Here is a 21,050-nt window from a genome sequence, read left to right as displayed (position 1 = left end):
GCAACCAGTATAGCCCCATTGGAATGTAAGAGGATTGGGACACCCCATTAAATGGCAAAATGTACTTTGTTAATTACAGAAACTGATTTAATAACTTCTTGCCATTAAATCAGGAGCAACCCCTTCCTGACGTGGAACATGTCAAACTACAAAAGCAGTGGACGGGAATCGTACTTCACTACACCAAAGCAAGTCAAAAAGGAGTTCTTCAACCTTCTTACTCAATGCAGGACTGTGGAATCCCCTTTCTCTGATTACCTCCTGCTCCACCGATACAAAGGATACCCTCCTTTATTTCCAACCATTGGCCTTTGTTAGTGTTTATGGTCCTACTGAAGACAGAGGGATGTTTTAGCTGTAGTTGAAAGGTGTTGTGTCAGTGTGTGGGTGTGTTGAGTTGAGTCTGCAGCGACAGCCCTAGAGAATCCCTTGATGCCCACAGACTGTACGTTTACATTAGATGTCACATATGTGGCACACTACCCCATTTACTGCATATTGCATATTTTTTGTTATGTCAGTAATTCCATCTCTGGTTTCCACAGACATTTCTTCCATCCTTAAACCGGATCATGCCGCATAGTTGCAGACTTTGATATCGCTGGTCGACAAACTGAATAACCACAGCAAGTGTAATTCTTATTTGCTTAAAGACCCTCATTACAATCCTCAATTCAGATCCTACATTTGCAAACTTTTAAAAACAAGCCTAACGGGGAAAAAACTAGCATACGTATTAATTGAATGAAAAGGTCAAGACCCTTGCATGTGTTGCATTATGCAATTGTGATATTCCTTTAGTAAATATAATTTACATAAATCACCTTAATATGACCATTTTTTGTGTTCCGTCAAATATGCCTTTAAAAAACATTGACTGTCTTTTATACAATTTTCAAATATCCCTGGCATGTGCATTGTTCAATCCCTTAGTTAACAATAGTCACATAAGGTAATTTCCTTCAGACACCCTTGATGAGCACCCCAAGAGACCATGTAATCTCTTGGTTAATAAAATCCAAAAAGGCTCAATAGCTGTACGAAAATTCAATTGGTCTCAAAAATATGTCATGTGCAATGACTTCACAAAAAATGAATAGCCACTTTCTCGGCTCACAAAAATAACCCAGACGCCATAGCTTGGAAAAAAACGAATTTCACAAATGCCATTGGGCACAAGTTCTACACACCATGGCTCAGCTCTTCTCAGCTAGAACAGACACCACATGAACACATTAATCGTCAATTGTATTCACTCTCGCCTCTTGCTTCTCGACTCTTTATGACTGCTTACTCTCCCTTTCTCCCTTTCTCCCTTTTCCCATCTCCTCCCCTTACTTTCTTCTATGTACTTACTCTATCAGAATTTTCCCTGGACCTAGTATGATAGCAATCTCGCCTGTCCCCTACCCCCAACCCTTTACTCCCCTCCCCGCCCCCCACAGCACTATCTGAAATGTCATCAGGCCTAGTACAATAGTCGCTTGTTTTGATCCTCCCCTCCCTTTCTGCACCCCTCTCCCTCATCTTTTGTTTTTCTCCGGCTCTCCCAGAAATGTCGTCAGGCCTAGTATGGTAGTTGCCTGTCTGTTTCCATTTCCTTCCCACTCTCCCCCTCCCTTCCTTATCTATGTCTTAGCTCTTGCAATATCTGAAATGTCATCAGGCTGAGTAAGATAGTTAATTTCACATCCTTACTGTTCATGGCCTGTACGAATGTAATTGTATTTTCCCTTGTTCCCTCCCTTGCCTTGAAGCGCTTTGAAACACATTGCGTATAGGTGCTATATAAATAAACTATTATATCAATGGAAGAGACCAAATAAAAGACCACAGCATTACACTTTTGCAAATATACAAGTAAAGACAATATAATCAAGCAGAACATAATCAGTCACAGCCATGGAAACATTAAAAAGATGTTCTTAATTTTAGAACACTACAAACTTTAAAGAAAGGGTGCACATACCATTTAAATCAACCAATTGCAATGACAACGGCATCAAATCATACATCAATAAACTACATTATTTCCTTCAGTGGAGCTTTACTTTTGTGAAATGAATATCTGTGAACTGCACCGGTGCTCAACAGTTATTTTTTGATACTCTAGGTTTAAGGACCCTTGCAGCAATAAATCATAGCATTCACCCTACTATGTAAACTCAGCAACAGCGGACGCTACGCAACTCTGCTTTTAATGACCTACTTGCACGACAGAAATGTCGCCAAAACATTTACGCATCTCCATGGAAATGGTCAAGACGCCTATGTATTTAATACATCCAACAAACCATTTCTCCAATGCCAGTATTATTGTTTTTCATCAACTGGTGTTCGCTCAATTGATTTCTTAATAAGAATGGCTTGGGGTGGATAAGAAGAAAAACAAGGGACAAGTGACTAAATACTGCTGGTATTGGAGGATAGGAGATACAAGGTAGTTCAAAGACAAAAATTCCTAGATCTAAAATTTTCAAAAATCCAAGCTAGAATGTTCATCCAAGTGAGACCACTAGACCGGGAAAGGTAAAAACAGAGCTTTTGTGATTTAATTTCTGCTACGGGGGACCCTCAGTTGAAGGAGTTACAGCAATATACTACCAAAATATTAACTTTGATGTATGTGTCTTGTGGGGCCAGGAATTGTGCCCATGTCTTGTCAACCTCGAAGCATGGTACTGGAAGGCAGTTCTTGGACTTCCAATGGCCACACCGTTCACTGGGATGAGATCAGAAATCTGACTAAAACCCACTGAAATCTTTAAGCAAAGTCATTGTACAAGTTCACTAAACCTTTGAGATGATCTCTCAATACTACTAACAAATCGCTTCTAGGAAGAGGGCTAGAGCTTGCGGTAGACTGGCCTGGCTGTGATCTGTGAAATCCTTTATCAAAGTAACATTAATAGTTTTTTGGGATGCAGAGCTAGATCAAGGGTCTATTCCTAAAAGTATTATAACCACGATTACCGGCGCCATAGGAGAAACTCGGCTTATCGATCTGCTGAGCGATCTAGAAGGCCCCCCTATCCAGAACATGAAAAGGGATCTCACGGCTTACCTATAAATCAAGGACAGACACGTACCAAAAAAAAACTCAAAGAAGGCTACAAATCAGATGGATACTGAAGCTAGAACAGATCCCTGGTAATCATGATGACGTCGTCCTAAACAGAAGAGCAGTAATTGAACTATTTACCATATTGCGAAACTACGTTCTGTAAAGTCATCGGACCTCCAAATTGTTGACCCAAGCCACCAGCACTTAAAGGCTATCTCTCATTTATACATTACATCATCCACTGTAAACAATCTTTTAAGAGCAGCGGCCGAAGATCTTCAAATTATGGGCTATGACTTAACCGAATCTTCTAGCAAAGTCAAAGACAGTAGACAATTAGAAGGAAGAAAGACTCTGCCTGTCCATCGTAGAACATCCAAGAAAGCAGAAACTAATTCAGTGGTTCGTGTGATCCACTCCATCGACCACCACAAAAAATTGACAGTAGTGAGACCAAAAACATCGGATCGGTCCTCTAACCTCGCTCATCATAATACTCTAAAAGTAAATAAAAAAGGAGTTCAAGAAGTCCTTCCTAATTTAAGTTCTCAAGCGGAGGATCTACACACAAAGAGTACTTTGAAAATCTTAAGGAACGTCCAGAATGAGACTTGTTCCACTACGACAAGATCACAATCAGGCCTCTCACTTCAGACTATGTGGTCTTGGCTTCCGAAAGCCTTGAAGATTCAATGCCAAAAATAGCCACTCGAGTTTAAAGAACACAACCCTACGAACGACCTCCGTCCAGCGACTGATCAAAATGTACTCAAGATGTGCTCATGGAATACCCAGGGATTTCTACATTTAACAGTCCCGGGCACTATAAATCTGGGTGACTATGATATTATATGTCTTCAAGAGACTTGGCTAACCCAAAGTCCTATTCTAGACGGCTATGAGATCAACACAGCTCCAGCCAAAAAAGGCATCACAGGACGGCCCACTGCAGGGTTACTAATCGCAATCCGAAATGGGCGTGGCCTTACGTGCATCCAAGAACTGAACAAAAACCAATTCATGCTGGTGGTGAAGCTAAACTGGACAACAATTGACATGGAGAAAATTAAGACCCTTACAAAGCTGGTTATTATTATCAGTATTTATTGGAACCCTGTTGCTATTGAATCTGCAAAATTCATTAATATGATTGAGACTGAAATCGATTGGATTCAAGCAATTTATCAAGCCGACCACATCACAATATGTGGCAATTTAAACATCAACTGCCAGGACAAAATCGATGACAGTAAAAGAAAACCCAAGAAGCCGCCCATTGATCAAAGGGCTACTCAATGGATGAAGCTAATGAAATCAAGATCTTTCTCCAATCTTGACTCGGTCTTTAGCAATCCTAATAGACCACCGACCTGGGAACGAGCTGACTCCCAATCGACGATTGATCACATTTTTGTGACACGATCTCTATTGCCATTAATAACATCTTTTGACGTGGTGAGGACGCCTGCAAGTGACCATAATCTCTTACAAACTACCTGGTTTTCAAGTCCTCTAAGCCATCCAACAATGATTTCCTACCTTGAGTTAAATAACCAAGGAACAAGACACAGAATGACCGAAAGGGCCATCTCCTCTCTAACGGAGGCTTATAGTGACTTAAAAAACCGTGAAAGCCGCATGATGGTGGATTACATCTCGCTATTAAACACTTATAAAGCCCCACAAGGAAAGAAGAAGCCACCTAACCTACAACAAAAACACGTATATGACAAGCTGGTGGCGGAAAAAAAGAGACTTAAGAAGGATTAGAAGACAGGCATTAAAACTAGATCCTAAGACTGCCTAAAGTACCATTTTGGAGGCACAGAGAAACTATAAAGCATGGTTGAGGGCCCATCGGACCATATTATACCAACAAGACGTTGAGAACATTCTCAAAGTTATATGGCAACAATGCTAGAGATTTTTGGTCCCTACTTCATTCAACATCTCCAGGAGTCCTTCCGTCTCAACAGAATGGAATAGGGGAACCGACATGGGAGACCTATTTCAATACCCTTTTTCAACTCCCAAAATGTTCTAAGGAGGACACGGGTAGATGTGACTGCCCATGGATATGGTTGGACAATAAAGATGATATCTTCGACCTAATAAGAAAATTAAAATCATCACACGCTCCAGGACCGGATGGTATAACAAACCTGAAAACTCACCCCGAAGCCTGGTCATCTCTTCTAAGTATGATCTTTGGATGCTGTGCTGATTCAAAAACCATTCCACCATCATGGAACTCGGCGAATATAGTTCCTATTTATAAAAAGGGAAACAGGGCCATCCTAGCTAATTAACGCCCAATAGCCCTCTTAGACCCAATAGGAAATGTTTTTGTTTCACGCCGTCTCCAACACTTCATATCATGGGCTAATAAAGCCCCCTGTCAAGACCACCTACAAACAGGGTTCAAGAAGAACATGGGCACGAACGCGAATATACTTACTTTGAGTATCTTGAAAAGCAAGACCTTAGAAGGCAGCCCTAGAATATTTGTCACCTTCGTCGACCTTACCCAGGCGTTTGAACGAGTCGACCGTTCTAGATTGTGGCAGAAACTCTCCTTTTGGAAATGCCCAAACGAAATACTGGAGCCAATTAAAGCCTTGTACTCCAATACGACTATGCAAGTTCGTTTAAACCAGCAAGGGACTCTTTCAGCCAAGATCAACACTGCCAGAAGTGTGAAACAAGGCTGCCCTCTGGCACCAGCATTGTTTTGGACTTATCTAGGTGATTTTCAAGAATCAGTAAAGTCAATACGATCATTTCGACCAAAACTTGGAGGTGAACAGATCAGTCGTCTGCTGTATGCAGGCGACTTGATCCCCTTAGATCACACCTCAATAGGTCTACAACGACAACCAAGCAATTTACAGCAATACATGGTGGAAAATAACTTGGATATTATTGAAGAGAAAATTAAAATGATGGTAATTGAAAAATCAATCAAGAAGAACGAAAAGATCTCTCTTCGTCTGGGTACAGCCATAGTGTAAAGAGTCAGCAACTTTAAGTACTAAGGTGTTACCCTGGATAGCACAACGAAAGACAAAGCCATGCAGGAGGTCCTTTACGAGAAAACGGACGGCCCAGGGGAAAGCCATTGATATCAAATATGGTCGCTTTTCGACAATCCCGGTCAGAGACTTTTATAAAAAGAAGGTCATGCCATCTTTAACCTATGGCTCAGATGCCATGCCCAACCTTCCTCCGGAGCTATGGTCTAAATTAGAAGCATTCTTCTGGAGATCAATCTTCGGTCTATCGAAGTCAACTCCAGTTGCGTTGATTAGACGTGAACTTAGCCTCTCATCATGGAAAACAACAGTAGACTAACAGCATAATGCTATAAAGGAAATGTATACTGAAAGACACTGCATAAGTCTATCGACTGATAAATCAAGAATTTCTGCTTGGATCCTGTAAAATGCTGTCTAAATGGAAAGCAGAAAATGTGTCCCTCTTACACTCAGTGGAAAGCAGTGAAGATGAGCTTGTGAATAACCCAGTATAAGTCATAAAAAAGATCAGAGAATTGGACTAGATAAAGACTTTAGAAATGGCTAATAAAAACAAACTCACAACTCATCTTCCTCTGATCTTTAAGAAATTGGATACCCCACAAACCTATATCAACTTATTTCCGAACAGAACAGCGCGTAACTTCTCCATGAAAATGTGTTTGAACTTATTGGAAACAAATGAAATTTTGGCCATCAGAGGCTTAGCTCTGACAAACTGTTGTTGTCTCTGCAAATCCACCACAAAGAAGGAAACCATCCGCCATCTGCTCTTGAACTGTCCGGCAACACGAGAGATTCGCGCTTTGTATTTGAATGGTCCTATTTCGAACTTTACACTTTTGGATGAGTAGAATTGCTGGCAAAAACTGATTGGAGGAGACAGACCGGCATGGCTATTGGCAACAGTGAATATTATGCAACACATTACCAAAGTGATGGTTCCAACACAAACCTCGATCTAGCAACTGTACCTGTGAACTAACGTTCGAGCATAAGATTTCTCTCTATTCACAACAATGAACTTTCAAGTTTCTATCGTTCCCTTTTGTAAAAAAAATCCTATGGGATTAAACAAAATAAATAAGGAACAAGTTACTTACCTGTAACTGTTGTTCTCCAGCATGGGTCTGGCATGGATTCACATGCTCATGAATATTCCCCGTCGTCAGGCTGGGAATCCTCGGTAAAGAAAAAACCAGTATCAGTTTCGTTTCTGATCTGTCTTTCGTAGTAATAACCAATCACTGGTCTCTGCGTCATACTGACCACAGCCAATGACTGCCCTCTACCTAAGCACCGCCTCTGGCAGCCATCTTCAGATTTGGAAGCACGTGAAGTGGCAGTATGACCAAGTGAAGAGCCGCAGAGGGGTAGGCGGGAGGGTTCGCATGTGAATCCATGCCAGACCCATGCTGGAGAACAACAGTTACAGGTAAGTAACTTGTTCCTTCTCCAGCATGGGGTCTGGCATGGATTCACATGCTCATGAATAAAGAATACATAGCAGTACACACATGCACAACCACGGGAGGTGGCAAAGGCTCAACATTAAGCATCACATCAACTCAACATTAAGCATCTTACCTCCTCACCAGGCTCACCTCAGGCGAACAGGTTGCGCAGCACTGCTTGGCCGACCCTGGACTCCTCCCTGGAATCCCGGTCGACGCAGTAGAATTTCGTGAAGGTGTGCGTCGACCTCCACGTAGCAGCCCTGCATATGTCCAGCAGGGGCACACCAGATAGGAACGCCGTGGTAGCTGCGATCGCTCTGGTGGAATGGGCTCTCGGACGGCCAGGCAGCGGTCGGTTTGCCAACCGGTGACAGTACATGATACAGCCGGAGAGCCATCTGGAGATGGAAGCCTTCGAGAGAGCCTTCCCCTGATTGACAGGTCCAAAGTTCACAAAGAGTTGTGACGTCTTCCGAAACCCCTTCATGCGGTCCACGTAGAACTTCAGCGCTCTAGCTACATCCAGCGAGTGCAAAGTCCTCTCAGCCGGCGACGAAGGCGACGGGAAGAACACAGGTAACACCAAGGGTTCGTTGAGATGGAAGTCCGACGGTACCTTGGGCATGAAGGAGGGGTGCGTCCTGAGCACTACCCTCGTGTCGTGGAAAGTCAAGTACGGGGCCTTGCAGGAAAGGGCCTGGATCTCTCCCACTCGTCGTGCGGAGGTGATGGCCACAAGAAAAGCTGTTTTCCACGATAGAAACTTCAACGGGGCCGAGTGCAGAGGCTCGAACGGAGGTCCCATGAGCTTGGTCAGCACCACGTTGAGCTCCCACGCCGGGGCCGGAGCCTTCACCGGCGGGAACGATCTGAACAGTCCCTTCATGAACTCTTTCACCAGACGATGAGACCACAAGGACATCCGCCCCGTGGTTCTGGTGTATCGGGAGATCGCAGCAAGATGAATCTTGATGGACGCGTGTGCCAAACCAGCTTTGGCCAGCGTCAGCAGGTACGGCAGTACTTGGGGAGCCGTAATCCCTAGAGGGTTAATCTTCTGTGCGTGGCACCAGACAGAGAACCTCTTCCATTTGTGTCCGTAGCATTTAAGAGTCGAGGACGCCCTGGCCTTTGCAAGAACCTCTCTGCAATCGGCCGGTATGTCGTATCCTCCAAACTCTAGCGCTGCAGGAGCCAGGCCTGCAAGTTCAGCGACTTCGGGTCGTGGTGGAGGATGGCGCCTCCTTCCCTGGAGAGTAGATCCGCGTCTGCCGGCAGCTTGATCGGCGGGGACGCTGACAAGTCCAGAAGGTCCGGGAACCATATCTGCCTCGGCCACGCAGGTGCGACGAGGATCATCCTGCACCGTGACCTCTTGAGCTGGTTGACGAGCCGGATTAGCAGAGGCAAGGGAGGGAACGCGTAGAGGAACAGGCCCTCCCAGGGGAACGAGAAAGCATCGCCCATGCTCCTCGTCTGGGGAAACCTGCTGGCGAACCTCCGGCACTTGGTGTTCGTCGCCGTCGCGAACAGGTCGATCTGGGGTGTGCCCCACCGTCGGAAGAGGCGATCCACCAGATCCTGCCGTAGTTCCCACTCGTGGCACGAGCGCAGCTCCCTGCTGAGTGAGTCGGCGATGGTGTTTTTTATCCCTGCCAGATGAAACGGCACCAGAAAAATCCCTTGGGCGACGGCCCAATGCCACAGGTCCTGCGCCTCCTTGGACAGCGCTGGGGACCTGGTTCCGCCCTGTTTCCTGATGTAAAACATGGTGGTGGTGTTGTCGGTGAAGATCCTCACCACCTTGCCCTTGAGGGACGGAAGGAAGGACCTGAGGGCCCAAAACACTGCACGGAGCTCCAGGACGTTGATATGCAGGGACTTCTCCGTCGGGAGCCAGAGTCCCCTCGCGTGCAGATTTTCGGTGTGCGCTCCCCACCCTTCCAGGGAGGCATCCGTGGTCACAGTCTCCTGGTGGGCTGGGGTCTGGAAGTCCATGCCCGCCGTCAGATGCGCGCGGGTGCCCCACCACCGTATCGCTCGTCGGAAACTCTCGTCGAGCTTGATCCTTTCCTCGAAGCTGCCCGTCGTCTGGATCCAGCGCGCATCCAGGAATTCTTGCAACGGGCGCATCCGGAGCCTGCACATGGGAATGAGGTAGATGCAGGAAGACATCATCCCGAGGAGGGACTTGATGGATCTCACTTTGGCCGCGTCGGCCACCAACATCCGTTGCACCTTGCCCAAGATGGTCCTGGTCCTCTCCTCCGACGGGGAGGCCAGAAGGGACACTGTGTCGAGCCTCGCTCCCAGAAACAGTGCGACTTGCGCGGGCACCAGGTGGGATTTGGCGTAGTTCACGGAGAATCCCAGGTCCGTGAGGAGTTGGACGGTCCTTGCCGTGTGGACCACGGCGAGCTCCTTCGTCTTGGCGCGGATGAGCCAGTCGTCCAGGTAGGGGTAGACGTGAATCCCCTCGCGGCGCAGCTGCGACGCCACCGGTGCGAGGCACTTGGTGAATACCCTGGGTGCCGACCGTAGTCCGAAGGGAAGGGCTTTGAACTGGTAATGACGCCCTTGGACCACGAACCTGAGGAATTTTCGGTGCCCCTTTAGGATGGGAATGTGGAAGTAGGCATCCTCCAAATCCAACGACGATAGGAAGTCTCCTTCCTCCAGTTGACCCAGGACGTGCTGGAGGGTGACCATCCGGAACTTCTGCGCCTTGATGAACTTGTTCAGCCGTCGCAGGTCCAGGATGGGGCGCCATCCTCCCGTCTTCTTCTTCACGAGGAAGTATCGCGAGTAGACTCCGGAGCCCCGAAGCCTCTTTGGGACGAGTTCGATGGCGCCCTTTCTGAGCATCGCCTTTACCTCCAGGAGAAGTTGAGGGACGTGAAGTTCTTTCCTGGCCACGGGGGGGACGCGCGGGCACCTTCTTTGAAACTCGAGCGCGTGGCCCCGGGCCAGGGCGTCCAGCACCCAACGGTCGGTGGAGATGGACTCCCACACGCTGACAAAGCCCGCCAGCCGGCCTCCCACCGGGGTGCTTCGGTGGGGGCCCGACCCCACGGCCGGTTCAATCCTGCTTGGACGCGGCCTTGCCGCCTTGACCTCCTTGGCGACGACGGCGGGGTCCGCTAGACTTGCCTCGTCCTCTGTAGGCCTCTTGCGACGACGAGCGGGCCGCTTGACGGTAGGAAGCGAAACCGCCGCCGGAACCTTTGGAGGCGCCCTTGCCTCCGCCGCTCCGAAAGGGCGTCCGTCGTTGCTGCAGGACTCCAAGGGCCCGGGCCGTCTCAGTATCCGCCTTGATGGCCTGAAGGGAATCGTCCACTGTCTTTCCAAATAGGTTGTTCCCGTCGAAGGGCATGTCCAGGACTCTGGTCTGGACGTCCTGCCGAAAGTCCGTAGCTTTGAGCCATCCACGACGTCGAAGGCAAACGCCGTTGCCCAGCTGGCGGAACCCAGTGTCGGCGATGTCCGTCGCCACGGTGATGGCGTGGTCAGAAGCCACTTCACCTTCCTGGAGGATCTCAAGGGCCTCCGCCCTCTTGTCGTCCGGCAGAAAATCCAGCAGGGGAGCTATCTTGTACCAGAGCTCCCTGTCGTAGCGGGCCACGATAGCCAAGGCGTTGGCCGCTTTAATCGTCGTCGCTGCCGACGAGATGACTCTACGTCCCATAGCATCCAATTTCTTTCCCTCGCCGTCCGGCGGGGAAGTCGATGTGGAGGCCGCACCCCCCCCCCCCGCTTTCTTCCTGGCTGCCGCGGAGACGACGGAGTCCGGGGTAGGCTGCGCCCGGAGGCATAGGGGGGCCGTGTCCGGGACCCGGTACTTTTTCTCGTACCGGCCTTCCTTTTTCTTCTCCTCAGGGCAGAGTTGGAAAAGCTCGGAAGCCCTGGAGATCATGGAGTGGAAAGATCCGATCTCGTCGGGCGGAGAAGCCCTGGTGGGGGGCGACGACGGAAAATACTCGTCGTATGCCTCGTCGTCCGTACCCGTCGCTGCCGTGTCAGTCCCCGTATCATCCCCTCGGGTGGACGGGGAGGAGGGCTGGACGGGGCGCGACGGTTGAAAAGGAGGTGGAGGATGGATCCTTCTTTTCTTGGTAGGGGGAACACCAGAAGGTCCCGGTTCTGGATCCCCCGACGGGAGAGGTTCCTCCGTCGGTAACGGTAGACTCGTCCTTATCTCGGTGCATAAGGACTGTATGGCCAACAAAATGGCCGCCGAGTTGTCTCGCGGCGCTGGCAGAGGGGAATCCGACGGGCGAGCAGGGGCCCCGTCGGTATCCTCGTCACCCGCGTCGGGGTCCATTCCGACGGGCTGGCCTTGTTCCATGCCTAGGCCGTGGCTTAAGACCTCGATCAGCTCCTCTTCTGAGGTTGAGGCCGAATCTACGACGACGCCCTGCCCCCCCTTCTTCTTCCCCACGGAGGGTTTCACGGGGGTCCTATCGATGGGCACAAAAGAAGACTCCCTCCGAGGAGGCAGGGAGATTCTGGGCCCTGAGGTCGCCACCACCGGCGCAGCCTCCACAGGCTGAGCCAGGGCCGCCGCGACCGTTTCGATAGAGGGCTTGGTCGGATGGATCAAGGCCTTCACCACCTTAGGTGCGCTCACCGCCTTATCCTTGAGGGAGGGGGCACTGCCACGCTCCTCCTCTGCCTTAGAGCTCGACCGGGGCCTCTCCAGGAGCTTCGCCGGGTGCTCGGCCTTCCTCTTACCCGACCCAGAGCGTTGGCTCGTGGTTGATGGTGCCGGGGAGGGTGCGCCCTGCCTGGCGCCCGTAGAGCCCGACCGTTCGGCGCTCCCGGTGCCAGCGGACTCGCGGTGCTTGGCCTTATGTTGGGCCCCCGTCGCCGGGGCGCCCTCAAAGGTCTTAGAAGACCGCTCGGATTTCTTCTTCTTCTCGCCAGACGGGCTCTTACCCTCCAGCCAGTTGGCGAGACGTTGATGACGGTCCTTCATGGTCCGTTCCGACATGTTGCCGCAAAACGCACAGTCCTTCTCCACGTGCGTTTTGTCCTCATGAAGGCAGTAAAGGCAGAAAGAGTGTTCGTCTTCCTTAAAGACGTTCTGCAGCTGGCATCCAGGGCAGACCCTGAACAGCTTTCCGGGCGTCGAGCTTCCCTTCTCCTGGGCCATCTCTGAGACCGGGCCTGAGAAGCTTCTGGAGTCCTCCGAAGTGTAGCTCGACGAAATCTTCACCCTTGAGGGGCACAGACGAATCCGACACGGGTCCCCGTTGATCGGATGTAGGATCGGTGGAGCTTGAGGCTCTTTTGACCGAAAGAATTGAAGTTTTTTGCGAAAAATAGCACTAACGCTCGAAAGCAATAGCACGAGGATCCCAACACATGAACGTGCGGTAAAAATCTGAAGATGGCTGCCAGAGGCGGTGCTTAGGTAGAGGGCAGTCATTGGCTGTGGTCAGTATGACGCAGAGACCAGTGATTGGTTATTACTACGAAAGACAGATCAGAAACGAAACTGATACTGGTTTTTTCTTTACCGAGGATTCCCAGCCTGACGACGGGGAATATTCATGAGCATGTGAATCCATGCCAGACCCCATGCTGGAGAAAAAGTATTATAAAGACTTCACAGGCTCTTCAAAAGCATACCTCAGAGAATATATGAAGAACATGTGAATACATATAGCTCCATATAGTCCAGGTTTGGAAACCAAACCTTGCACTGTTTTTAATAGTTATATTGCGTGCAAGTACTAATTTTATAAATTGGCTCAAAGTAGATGTTCTTTAAAAAATCATTCTTGGCCAATTACTTAATTTTAAAGGTTGTGGAGATTAGTTTTCAATTCTGAAAAATAAGTAATAATGCATCGATCCTGGAGAAGACGGACAATGTGTACTTTATGTTTTTGCCCTCCCTTGACCAATCTGTGAGATTGTTTGTTAAAGCTATTTTACAGAAATTGGTAGCTGTGACTAGGGTAATAATGTTGTACAAAGATTTGGGTGGGTGGGTTGGATTTTCCTTTGTTCTGGAAAATGAGAAGAAGATTAAACAATCTGTTATGGAATTATTGCATCATTGCAAGGGATACAATGTGGTTTGAAAATGTATTTTAGGTTCTAGATTTCTGTAAAAACAAGGTCTTTAAAATCGGTTATGGTGGTTTCGAGAAACAGAGTAAAATATTTTTAAGTACAACACACTGGTTAATATGTATTAGCTACAGCGGAGTGAGGCTAAGTGAATATTTCTGCAGTCTGGCAGCCGAAGTAAGGCGACATCCTTATTTCACCTGTGAGGAAACGCTTGGAACAAGCTCATTAGCTGTCCTACTTGTTTGGTAATTCAAATACTGATTTCATCACTGGTGTGTGTACATGGTATACGGCTTCAGAAGCCTCAAGGAGCGCCCCCGGCCCTCCCCTGGACAGCAAAACAGTCAAAAATAAAGCTCAAACAATCAGGATTATGCCAGCTGAGCTAGCACATTCAAATACAGGCCTCTTGCAAAAAAGAACTATGGCGAAAGTTGTGGCAGGGATTGGAGGAAATAATGATGTGCAGGTGGGTACTGGTGTGCCATTAGCATCAATAGTTACTGCTTCCGACTTGGAAGCCCCCCCCTGGTTGGCCTCCCTAACAAACTGTGAAGTTGATGGTGAGGTCTCTGGAGCATCATGCTCGTTGGAGCATATAGATGCAGCGGATCTATTATCCTGTCAGAATGCAGATTCGATTTCAGATGTTTCCACTCTTGCCCCAGCTGTGTCACACAAACTAGCTAAGTGGATCTGTTTGTCATTGGGGTCATGTGTGTCTTGTAGTCCATCATGGGACAGGAGGGAGGAAGTCCCTCTATAGAGACCTACACCAAAAGGGTTAGTTGATTCATCCCATATTCCATTTGAAAAATCACTTCGAATTACCAACCCACTGCCTACAGTAGAGTCCTCGACTACTAGGTTACATTCAAGAGAGTTGCTTGACGGATTACCAGTGATCCCCGATTATCATCAGCCAGACATGATACCAGGTGAGCAGATCATAGACGCCTTCTAATTTCCTGTATTATTGAGGATTTTAAATTCAATGGATAAAGGCTATGACCTGGTCCAATATGAGCTAAGGGAAATACGAACAGCATTTCTGGACCTATGTGCTGAAATGAATTTCATAGAGGGCTAAGGGATGGCAAGTGGACAATAACACACACAAAAAGACAGACTTACAGCAGACTGGCCCCCGTAGGATCTTGTCACAGCAATTCCATCAAATTCAAACCAACAGTAACTGACAGCGGCATCCAGACCATGCAATCGACTGATTATACAAATAGTCAGTTGGTAGATGCCGACTATACTTCAGACTTAACTTCATACCATGAGCTCCAAGGGAAAATGGCCAATCAAGCTACTGAGGTTTCTGCACTACAGGAAACATGTGAGGTGGCCATCCATTCAAAGGAAGCCTCTGAACCTATTATACCAACAGAAAGGAAAGGAGAAATTAAAGAATGTTAAAAAAGCTTCACAACAAAGAACAAAAGGGCTCACGAAAATTACTCTGCTCTCTAAAATGTGTAGTAGGTGGGAACTGGAACGACAAAAGCAAAGTTAGGAAAAACGCCATCTGAAAATAACAAAGACAAGTTGTTTGCCACAACACAGACATCAGTCCCACCGAAAGTGAAGTGTTGAACATCTAAGTGCACTAATAAAAATCAAAAAGTTACTAATGGATCAATTACAAGATTCCTGAAGCCTATGTATGAGACAGCCCTTAATAGTTTTGCAAACCCATCGCTCCTTTCAGTTCATGCCAATGGGCATGTTGAGGAGCTGGATTCATTGTTAAAGCACAGGCGAAGATCGCAATGTACCCCCCATGCTGAGAAAGCCCCTGTAATAGAAGGGTCAAGGGGATTACCTCTGGGTCCATCATCATTCAACCTGAACGCTATGCCCTTTATACCAGCTAGCCAACAAATAGGTATACCAGAGAACGCATTTCCACTCTTCATGTCATTATAGGAAAAAATAAATAAAACAACAATTCAACTAAGCACATTAGCCAAAGCCCCAGTGAAGATATCTGTGCAACAAGACACCAAAATGATGAACTAATTTAGATTCCGATGAATAGATCACATGCCTGTAGGTGAACAGACTTCTGTTTCCGATTCTGCTGAGGGGAAGAGGCGGCCATCTTTGACATATGTTACCTTGGAACGACTCTTTGTAGCAAGTAGTTATTTTTCGTTGAATAGGCACTATGTGTTAAACTTGTTTGGGGAATAGCAGAGATTAAAATGGATAACTACTAAAGACTTTGCTCAGGTAGAATTCAGTGATAATAGCAAAGTCGACTTGGTAAGACTTGGTCTCTATTATGAGCTGGTCAAGAACTTACTCCTACAAGAATGTTCAACCCTGAAAAAATAGGGTTACTCAATTAACGATACCACGGCTCCCCAAACTTCCAACCAATAACAGAGCCAATGCTTAGTATTAACCAACCTATTCCACGAGAACCCCTAGTGGTCATGGTACAACCAGAAATGCCTGGTGGGCACGATATAGTCAATAGCAAACATCATCCGTTTACAAGAGATGTGGCTCACTGATATCCCACTAATGGATGGGTTTCAGATCTGTTTTGAGCCAGGGCGAAGGGGCATCCCTACAGGGTGCTGTTATGTGCGCTTCGGTTGACTACTGGCATCACAATAACTAAGCTGATTTTAGGAAGAGAGGATATCCTTGGCGTTGCAATGGATAGGTGCGAAGCTGATTGTTATAAATGTTTATTTTAATCCGCTTACAACTAGTTTACTGCACTTTATGGAATGTATTTCAGAAACCCTTGAGAAATACGGACCCGAACCAGGCATGGTTGTCATCATTGGAGGATTTCAATAGTGAGTGCCTTGATGATCACCACTATGATAGAAAGGTGGCAAGAAAGGTTTCAAAGATCTCGAGGGATAGAGGAGGTACAATTAGAAGTACCCTGGATGTGTGGGATATAAGACTTTTGAATGGTAATCTAACAGGAGACCTACCCGCAAGGTGTACTTAGCTCTGTGGCAGAGTCAACTCTTGATTATATAATTTGTCTCTGATTTAGTTTCCACATTTGGCTGTTGCTTCCAAGGAAGGGAGTGATCACTATCAATTAGTAATCTATGTCTAGAAATAAGCACGAGAGACCATGAGATCTTCTGGCATCCATCAGTGTCCTTGAAGTTTAACTAAAAAATAAATGAGTGGTATGATGAAAGAAGGTTTGCCAAGTAGAGCCTTTTGATTTCATATCTTTGCTGCAAATTCTGTTGAGATGTTTAGTCCATCTGGGAAACTTAATAAGGGTCCTGGTTTGGGGAATCATCTCCACATATTTAATACAATGATCACACAGAAAATAAAAAGAGAACTTTGGTCTAAAATACTTGGGTGGCTGGCAAGGCTCGACTAAGCGGCCCAAGATGAGGGTTGGCTATTGTTGAGAGAGTCTATGTGAGGCCAGCTATACCAGTTTCCTTTCGGGTGGTGGTCGCTGTATGCTAGTGGCAGAGGTGTTTAGGTACGTCAGGTGTTTCAGGCTGGACAGCTATGTGTGAAACTAGACCAGATGTGCTTGCCATTGCCGTAATCTATTGTGCATGGATGCTTGGCCGTGCCTGTGGCCTGCGTCCACACTAGTGGTGTGAGATATAGGTACCGTAGGCTATGAGATTGCACGGCTGGGGCAATATTTGTCCAGGTCTAGAATTAAAAGTCCTATACCAATGGGCCTAGCTTTCATACTATAGCAGGTATCCGCATAGATTAAACAAAGATGGAGGCTACACCTAGATTTGAGAATCCTCTAATGGTACCATTTGATCTGTTCAATAACATGAGACATGTTTTCCCCTCAGTCATGGTTGGGTGCGACAATAGTAGCGATTTTTAAATCCAGGAATTGGCTGAATCCTACCAACTATCGTGCAATGTCACTTTTGGATGATTCTTACAAAATCCTAGGCCTATTGTTATTAATATCAGTACTAGTTCTACAAGAGAGTACTTAGTGATGCTGCACAGCCTACGGATGAGTGGTTCATGCTAAATATTCAATGCCTGGGTCGGTGCCAGCCAATCAATACTGGTTAAAGTGGAGTTCAGCAAAACTGATTTAGCACACCATCCGCTCAGGGTAAAGAAAGAAATGCTAGAACAAGATTGGATTATAAACAGAATTGCTGGTTGGCTACAAGGTGTATGATCATATCCAGTTGATGTTAAATCACATAACACCTTGCAGCCGTATCTCGGAAATCATGAATCCAGGTTACGTAGTAGTGCTCTGTTAAGAGTATAACAACCTGCTCCCAACTCTCAATGTGCTCACAGCTAGAGTGAAAATCCAGAGGCAGGAGAGAGTATGCTGCTTTTGCGTCCTTGGCATTGAGACTTTAACACATCTAATGATTGTATGTAGGGCTTTGTCTGTAATATGCTCAACAGTATTGGGCAGGTATATGACAAAGACAGGAACTTGCTCGTAGGAGCAATTGTGATACTGCTCATTAATATACCCAGGGGATAAGGTTTTGATAGGGAAAAAGTGGCTAGGATTATTCTCAATCACAGCAGGTCCCACTTAATTCTGGTGTTCCGCAGGGCTCAGGTCTGTTGCCTTTTCTGTACAATGTATACACTAAACCACTGAGAGACCTCTTGGATGGCCTGGGTGTTACATTTGCAAATTATGCGGACGACACACAGATAGTCCTAGAGTAGTCCGCGTCATACTCAGAAGATCTAGCAAGGGTAAGAGAGGTTTTTGGGGCCATCAAAATATGGATGGCTAGGAACACAATTGGTCTAAATAACAACACAGAAATTCTGATTTTAGGTACTGATGCTAAATTGAAAAAAACATGATCCCTAATGCAGTGCTTTTATCATTGAAGGAAACCCGATACGGGCCTCGAACATGTAAAAACCATGGGGGTATATTTCGACCCCCAATTAACCTTCAAGCAGCATGTTTCATATCAGAGTTCCTCCTGTGCTTAAAAGACACATTTACTTTGGCAGATCCACTCCTATTTATCAGAAATAAACAGAGCACTAGTTGCAGCTGCTACGATAAATGCAAAACGCTGTACGTATTTTTAAAAGCGTTGCTAGACATGAACCTATTTTCCTCCCACCGAAGAAACTTGAATTGGCTCCCGGTGGAAGCTCGGTCCATTTTAAGGCCATGCAGTTGTCCACAAATGTTTGTACGGCCAAGCTATGGGCTACTTGAAAGATTGCATTAAGGATCATCATTCGGGAATAACTACCAGATTGAGTGACGCGCTCTGCCTATCTGTTCCTGGGGGTAAGTGTGCCAGAGGCCTAGGCAGATCCTTTGCTGTACAATCCGCCACTCTATAGAATGAACTTCCTAAAGTTCCGAGCCTAGATTTACTGAAATTTAGGAAAGGGTTGAAAACCATCATTTTTTTGTAATAATCCCTGGATTCGACATTCTCTTCTGTCCCCCCCAACCCCCTCTTTCTTTCAGTCTTCTCTGGGCCCTGATAAGTGTGCGTACTAATAATAATAAATTAAACTACTGTAATAGTCTTTTGGTTGGAACAGCTCAAGCAAACATTAAAAAGCTTCAAGTGATTCAGAATGTGGCAGTCAGAGCAGTTTGTGGTATGGACAGGAGGGGCACATATCTCTGAGGCCCGTCGGAAGCTGCCCTGGCTCGCCCATTCAACAGAGAAACCATTTTAAAGAGTCTAGTTCGGTATACAAATGCTTGGCTAGTAATGCCCCACCTTATCTTAGTTCATGAATTGAGAGCCCAATCGGGTGCACTGTATTAATATAATGATGACCTGATTCAGCCACGCTATTTCCTGAAGAGGTTTGGAGGAATCAGCTTTGACTCCTGGGCTCCCATCATGTGGAACATCTTACCGCTGTCACTCAGACTGCTTCCCCCAGTTGCTCAGTTTAAGAAGGCAAGCGCAGCTGGGGGCCCCAAGGGGGCGGTTGCTGTGTGCTGCGGCCTCGGTGCCTCTCTTCCGTCCCTGCCCAGGAGGCCAGCGCCCGAGGTTTAGGCTATCCACCGCCTTTCCGTGACGGCCGGAGTTCCGCAGCATCGCCGTTGAGTGCAAGTTTTGCCTGCCGGCCTCGAGGAGTTCCCAGAGGATCCAGCTTGCAGCCTGACCCCTGCCCGCCCCGTTCAGCATCAGAGCTATGGCTCGTGGACACCAGAAATTTCAGTCTCAGCAGAAGAATGCCAAAAAGCAAGCTGAAGCAAAAAAGAAACAAGGACATGATAAGAAGGCGGCTGCCAAAGTTGCATTAGTATATTCCTGTGCTGTATGCCGGACACAAATGCCAGAGCCTAAAACCTTCAAACAGCACTTTGAGAGCAAGCATCCCAAGGTCCCACTGCCTCCAGAACTTGTTGATGTGGAGGCTTAAAGTTTGTTACGGGCGACTCATTCCACTTTTTGACTGTTGTGCTGTTTGGACTGTACGCGATGGACCTCGAGCCGCAAAATTGAGAGATACAAAGGCGCTTAACAAACATTAAAGAAAATGTACGATGTGCCATCTTTGCGCTTTATACAAAGACATTCCTCTATAAATGTTCAATTGGGTCCTGATTTGGATATCTATAAATGAAAAGAAAATGTCTGGAAAAATGGGAATGTTTGACAGTTGTAATTATATGGACATATTGTGTAAATTCATTTAATAAAAGTAGTACTTTAATTTTAAAAAAAAAGAAGGATTTAAAGACATCTTTGTTTGACAAAGGAGATGAGTGAGAATTTTTGGAAGAACAGTCCTCGTTTCCTCAATTGTTTTCTGTTGCAAGTCTTGTGAGCGCTCTGAGGCCTGCAGGCATGCTGGCGCAATACAATCTATAGAATCGACTAGAATAGCTGCAATGAGATACACTGATCTGATTTTTCTTGAAAATTATCATCATTTGCATTGCTAGATCAGACCTCCTCTTTTCCTCTCCCCTCTACCCTGCTGAGGTAAACTGGTATTAGATAGCTTAGGCAGCTCCCGACTACGGTGATGCACTTAATGGTCTCACTACACACCCTGGCAAAAAAAAGAAAATGAACTATGCTTCTGTATATTTTTGCACTTTAATCTAGGATTCTATTTTCAAATCATATTGCTATGCTCACCGGTTTTAAGATTAACGGCAGCCTACGTCTCTTATGCTGCAAAAATAGCTGCTTTTAGAAGAACCTTGCACTTGTCTTGTTGTTGCACCTTATGTATTCACTGCAAACACGTTGAAAACGGATTGTGTTTTAATGACTGTCTTTTTTTTGTATTATGCAACCAAATGTATGAGCTTACTTTTAATTCTCTACAGTTCTTAGGTACAAGTTTTATTTTATGCAATAGGCTATGCATATATGCTGGTGATGTAATGCTAATTATGCAGTGGTGTTGCACATGCTCTCTTACACCTTTTCTTGGGGGTAA

The 21,050-nt window shown here is 46.6% G+C and overlaps 1 protein-coding gene and 1 pseudogene across 1 annotated transcript in view; one reads left to right on the top strand and one right to left on the bottom strand.

The window, feature by feature from the left end:
- The window catches only part of RFC1 (replication factor C subunit 1), a 1,503,724-nt gene that overhangs the window by 1,076,616 nt on the left and 406,058 nt on the right, over positions 1-21,050 (bottom strand). The window lies entirely within an intron of this gene.
- LOC138515601 (zinc finger protein 706 pseudogene) lies at positions 19,736-20,117 on the top strand (annotated as a pseudogene).

The sequence above is a fragment of the Ambystoma mexicanum genome, chromosome 6q (assembly GCF_040938575.1).
Source record: "Ambystoma mexicanum isolate Mex_15411 chromosome 6q, UKY_AmexF1_1, whole genome shotgun sequence".
Lineage (NCBI taxonomy): Eukaryota > Metazoa > Chordata > Amphibia > Caudata > Ambystomatidae > Ambystoma > Ambystoma mexicanum.
The sequence above is the reverse complement of the archived record's forward strand: the minus strand, read 5'-3'. Positions and strand labels throughout refer to the sequence as shown.